A 6,745-nucleotide genomic window follows, 5' to 3' on the forward strand; every position below is an offset into this window, starting at 1 on the left:
ATTTTTCAATGGTAAGCTTGCAAGTAATATTTCTATATACTTTTGCAATCTTGACATATTTTATGATGAATTTACATTATTCTATAAATAAAAAACAAGCAAAAGTGTGCTATTGAAAAAACACTGAAGAGATAAGTGGCCCATATAATCATTTATTATTGTTTTGCTCAATTAATTTCAATTTGGTATATGAAGCATAGAAATGTATAATGGCTCATAATATACATTCTAACACAATGACAGATGGACTCTTCCCCAACACTAAAGTCTTTTTGGCTGTCCAACTTATATAATGTAAACTTTTTTTTTTATTGAAGCTGAATTTTGTACTTAGCTATTCTTTGTCCTTCTTGGCTTCCTGAATACCTGAGTTAGCTATTATATAATTCACACATCTATATGTCTTTACTTTTCAAAGTTATAATTGTGTGGTTTCTTCCCTTAACCAAACCTAAGAGACAAATTTAGATACATATATTTCTTCTGAGAGTTAATTCTTCCAGAAAATGAAAGTTAGAGAACAAAGAAAATGTAAACAAAAACAGAAAAAGCCAATGAAAGGCACAACACTGAGGTCACGGTTCTGGAACTGGGGTTCAATTCAGCCTTCTGATGAATAAGAGTAGAATGACTCCAAATAGCACATAAACATGAATAGGATATTTATACCTCACATCTCAATTCTTTTTGGATTAACAGCTCTGCAGTGGTCAATGTTGTTTGAACTAAGTGAGTACCTGTAGCTCTATTGAACATCATGAAACAGAATAGCAGCTAGATCCATGGCTCATGCTTACATATATGTGGTGTCAGTACACACAGGAGTGTCCACTTGTACTGTGGCTGAAATTGGAAACAGAATATGTTATAGGCCATGCGTTATAAGCATGTGTTATAGGCCAGCAGAGACATCTTCTCCACCTCACTCTTGTACTGTTCAGATATACCAGCAACCCACACTATTACATTATGTCAATTGTTCTCCAAGATGGTGGTCAACCACATTCTCTTAATTGGACTCAGTAATTAGATTTAATGAGACAAACTACAGTCCCCATTGCTTCAGCAGAGGTGATAAATAATGTTCCTCATCTCTGTTTCCTATCACCCACTTATAAGTGTTTGTCCTGCCAGATGATTGAGCTCTTCTTTTCTGAGGAGTCTGAGGGATGTTGAATTGTCTTTTTCTTTTCCATGTCTGGGTGCTAAAAAGTACCGTACCAAGTCTCCACATTCTAGGTGAGGCAATTCAGAACTTTATTATTCAGGTTTATGAACATTTGGTTATTTTGCTTTGGGTAATCTATGAAAAGCACAATTTGCATTTTGGTTTATCAGCCATAGACACTCCATGAGATGCTTTTATAAATATCCAGATTCTAAAAATATTTCTCCCCATTCTGTTTATGCAGTAGTGAGTCCAGCTCCTTTTAACATTTATATAATTCCTCCCCACCAACATCATAGCTATCTATTTTGTCTGCTTCCGTTTCAGTGAAAATGTAACTGTGTTCAGTGTTCCCTCCTGGGAAATAAGGACTTGTAATTCAGTAGAGACTAAATTTGTAGGGATAAGAAAGACATTGTGTAAGTGGATCTCTGAAAGTAATGGCAAAGGAACTCATTCCACTTATATCCCTCTATTTGTCAACTCATATATTATGACTCTTTCAAGTACAATAGTATTGAGTGCTTTTCTACATCCTTGAAAATAGCATTACATCCCACAGGTCTCAGTCTCAAGCCTGAAGCTGAAGTTAGTTTGTAAGCATCATTACAACATTCTAGCCACTACCAGGCAATGCAGTATATTGTAGGACTAATGGGTTCTGTGATCATGTACTCAGTGTGGTACATCTTTTGCTACACAATGGAGAATCTACGTATAGTACTTCTAGGCACTGGGCACCTCACAATTCCTTACAGGAAATCTGAGGCTGTATATGTCCACAATTCCATCAGTAAGTTATTCAAACTCTCTGGAAATTCCTTGAGGACTTTCATGAATTCAATTTATCTTTCTAAACTGAACTCTCTTCTCTGATTTATCTAATGGAATTTTCACCAGCCAAACCATAATATATTCTTTTGTAGATATAAACTCTATTCTTCAAAGATTTCAGAATGCTTTGCTCATGCTACCTTTTTTTTGTTTTGGATGTGGAGTACTTTTGTGTTCAACTCAACATGGTGGGTTAAATACATTTTTCAAGGACTAAAGGATAAAATGTTCTTATCCACTAAACTTTTGTAAATTCCTTTTTTCCCACACCATCTTTCGTTATGATACTACAAAACTTTCTATATCCTAGAGTTTTACTATGTTTATTTTTCTCTGAAAATATATAACTCTCCTCTATACTATGCAATCCACACGCTATTTCTGTTATTGCCGTATTTTAATTATGTGTGTGGCCCTGTGGCTCCACCTCAATATCTGAGCACTGTTAGATGTAAAGAAACACTCTTTGCATGGCTCCCATTACTCCTTATTTTTTATGGAAACCTGCCAAAGATAAGCAGGCATTTTCTTTCAGGGAAATATACTTTTTGAGGGCACAGAGCCTATCTGCATAAAAGTCATTCTATCATGATGTCCTCTATTTTTTTTTTTCTCCCAGGAGATTAACTCCTTGAGAGAAGGAACCATGGTCAATTGATATCATTATTACCTTAAAAACAGTACCTTTCACATATTAGAGGCTCACCAAATAATTGAGTGAATCATTATGCATGAAATACATATTTTAAAGTATTATTGAAATAATAAAAATAATGAATAATTTAAAAGTATGTTACAAGGTATTATTATTGTTGTTATTTTCATGACCAACTACCTTATTTTACTGAAGCCAAGGAATATATACAGCAAAGAGTATGAGCAGGATTGTTGGGACCTGAAGTTAGGAAAAATATTCTCCTTTCTGAATACTTGTCTTCTGAGAAATTTAAAAAATATTTTTTAAAAAAACAGTGGCTACAATTAAAAATTAACAGTATTTTGCCTCTAATAAAAATGGCTAGGTAATGTAAGAATTAGGTTCTAGAAGGTGAAAGAGAAAAAATGACCAGATAATCTTTAGATGCTACAGAAACAAAGCTTGATTATTTTTTAGAAACAAAAATAAAGAAGCAAATAACTTCTAATTGTAACAAAGGTTCAGCTGCTGTCAAGTGATCCTGTTCTACTAGATTGTCATTTCCAAAGAACTAGTCTTCCTTTTTCTGTCTGTGCTCTAAAACTTGAACCATTTATAGGACCTTGAAACAATGTTACATTCTTCAGAGTAGGGAGTCTTACCAAAATATTTATGTTTATTTTCTTTGTATTTTTTTTTCTTTTTTATAGTTTGAAGTAGTTATTAAACTTGTTTAGTAAAGCTTGTTTAAAAAAAGAAAACAGTGGCTACTGAAAGTAAAATGAAAAAGACATCAATGCAAAACCATAGGCATAACAGCAGTGACAAAGAGCCATGTGTGTGCTGGGAAGGCCAGGAGGCAGTAGCTATACAAAGAATGGGAACACATGTCTCTTTCCATATATGTTTATGTAAATCTAGAGATAGATTATTATCTCTTTCACTCTTCCTATATGTTCTAGTCTGTTCTGCTTTATCATTCACAGATAAAAGCGAATAGATGGAGCCTAGATAAATCATCTAAAAATTACAACAAACCCACTTAAATTAAATTTGTTTTTAATTTTTTACTGGTGCATTGTATTTATACATCATGATAAAGCAAAAAACTTCTGTAGACATAAATTCACACATCACTCAGTCAGCCCCCACCCAGTCCCCACTCCACTTCTTCCCCATCCCTCCCTCTCATGCTTGGCTTAGTGGTTGACGATGATATGAATTAGTACATTGTGCACTTTAAAGAGTTTCCCTCTCCCCACCTCCCATCCCCACAATTAGGTTGCCTTATTTGCTCCTCTATAGAATATCCTTTTTCACCTGGAGATCCTCCTATGACCCATTTTTCCTTAGCTTTCACATATTAGGAAAATCTTCAGATTCCTTACTCTTTGTGACTGACTAATCTCGCTTAGCATAATGTCCTCAAGATCCATCCATTTCCCTGTAATTGTTGCAATTCTGAGGCATCTTTACTGAACTTTTGTATAGGTCAGTCTAATGATGTGAGAGGGGTATTGAGGTCTCCCAGTATTATTGTATCGGGATTTATGTGTGCTTTAATGTCACGTAGAGTCGGTTTTATGAAAGTAGTTGTTCCTATGTTTGGGACATAAATATTGATTATTGTTATTTCCTTTTGTTGCATTGTTCCTTTTAGCAGTAAAAAACAACCTTCTTTGCCTCTTCTAATAAGATTAAACTTGAAGTCTAACTTGTTTGATGTCATAGTTGCTACTCCTCTTGTCTTTGAGTCCCACTGACATGGATTAACCTGCTCCAGCCCTTTACCTTAAATTTGTTTTTATATTTACTTTTAAGGTATGTTTCTTGCAAGCAGAGATAGATGGGTTCTGATTTTTAATTCATTTTGTCAATTTATATCTTTTTTATTGGGAAATTGAGGCCATTTACATTCAGTGTGGAACTGAAATACTGTTTGTTCTTTTTTGCTTAGTTGTCTGCTGGATGGAAGTTCTTATTTCTCTGGTTCTGGCATGTATTACTGATTTCTTCTTTGTAGTTAATCTCTTCGAGTATTTTCTCTAGTGCTGGTTTTGAAGACATAAATTCCTTCAGCTTCTGTTTGTCATGGGAGCTTCTTATTTCCCCATCTAATTTGAAAGAGTTTTGCTTGGTAGGAAATTTTTGGCTGGAAGTTGTTTTCTTTCAGAGTTTGAAATATGTTACTCCAGGCCCTTCTGGCTTTCATGACTTAGTTTTATAAGTCTGGAGTGATTCTAATTGGTTTGCCTCTGAATGTCACTTGGCCTTTTGTTTTTGTTGCCTTTAAGATTCTTTCCTTGGCTTCTACATTAGTTATTTTGATTATTATGTGATGTGGGGAATCTTTCTTTGATCTTGTCTAAAGGACATTCTGTACATTTTCTGAACCTGGGCATCTTGCTCTATGTTTGGACATGTTCTGCTATTACTTCTTTAAAGATATTATTGATCCCTTTAGTTTCACCTTCTTTTCCCTCTTCTATGCCAATAATTCTTAGGTTAGCTCTCTTAAGCCCATATTTCTTCAATGTCCAATTTCTATTGATAATTTTTTTTCTATTTTATAAACTATGCATTCATTTTTGGAGTGATTATCTTCTAGGAGTGAGATTCTATTCTCCATGTAGTCTAATCAATTGTTTACAGTTTGAAATGACTTTATTTCAATTATTTTAGCCTTTATTTCTTTCAGACTCTCTCTAAATTGTTTTCTAAAATCCTGTATTATTTCTACAGTTACATTCCTGATTTGATCTTCTGGAAATTTCTGCATTTCTGTGTTACCAGGTTCTGTTATGGCGGGGTTGTGAGAGCTCTTGCTCCATTGTTGTTTCTCTTTCCCATGATTTCAGAAGTTTGTACCTGTTGTTTTTTGTAGATTTTTCTCAGTCTCTAGGTGTCAGCTGGTATATTCAAGGGCAAGTTGTTTTGAACAGTAAAGGTTGAGTAAGGAGGGAAGTCAAGGAGTAAATGGAAGAATGGGGTAAGTTCTCAGATAGGGTGAAATAGTATGAGAATATGAGTTTGTTAAGGTAGTGTATACTAGAGATTAGAGATAGTACCAATGTAGTAGAATTCTAGTAACCAATGTATAGTTTCAGGTATAGTGATTTAATAAAGGACTAGGGAGTGATAAAAAAGAAGAGAAAAGATAGAAGAGATAGAGAGGAGAGAGTAGATTTGTACAAGGGAAGAAGCTTGGGAGAGGATTTTGTATGAGGGTTAAAAAACAACAAAAACAAACAAAGCAAGACAAAAATCATAAAAACAAAACAAAACAAAAAACACAAAAAAACTCACAAACTCCCTCCAAAAAAGAAAGAAACAAAAAAGCAATCAGGTATACACACACACACAAAAAAAAAAGGAATGAAAATACCCAAACAATCCCAACAATGAATTGATGTGACTCTACAAGTAAATTCAGCAGTCTCCCTCTGTAGATACTGAGTGCTACAAGTACCTTTCCCTCTGTAAATCTGGTTCTCTGAGTCTTCTCAGTCAGTGCAGATGGTCGATATCAATGGGGTTGGATTTAATATTGAGTGAAGGTCACCCTCCACACTTTCCACAGATTTGGAGTATAGGTTTCTCCCTGCCTCTGTTGGTATCATATGCCTCTGAGACCAAACTCAATGTAGGAGTTTCAGTTCTACACATCTAGGAATGGGTTAGTCTGACTTCTCCTTGTTCATCACAATTGGGATGTCTGTGGTGTTCCCAGCAATCCTACTGATTGAGTTTAGAATTAAGCCTAAGATTCCCCCCACACTTTCCACTGATCTGAGCCCGAGTCTGAGCTTCTATATGATCAACAGCAGATCCCACTCCCATCTTTTCTGGGTTCTTCTCCAGTTCACCAGGACTTCACTTATTGTGCTCTGGATCTCTGGGGGGTGTGATAATCACAGTCACTGCCACTCCTTCCCTGAGTTGTATTGCAAAGTCTCAGACCCAGGGAGTTAGTCGCAGCTGCACCAGACTCTGAGGGTGCCATCCTGAGGGCTTTCCTTCAAGGAACTGCAACTAGGGTGTAGTAATTTCTGCCAACTCTACTCCTGCACTCTGTTGAACTGCTAGATCTCCGACCCAGGGAATTT

The sequence above is a fragment of the Muscardinus avellanarius genome, assembly GCF_963383645.1.
Source record: "Muscardinus avellanarius genome assembly, chromosome: 11".
In the NCBI taxonomy this organism is placed as follows: Eukaryota; Metazoa; Chordata; class Mammalia; order Rodentia; family Gliridae; genus Muscardinus; species Muscardinus avellanarius.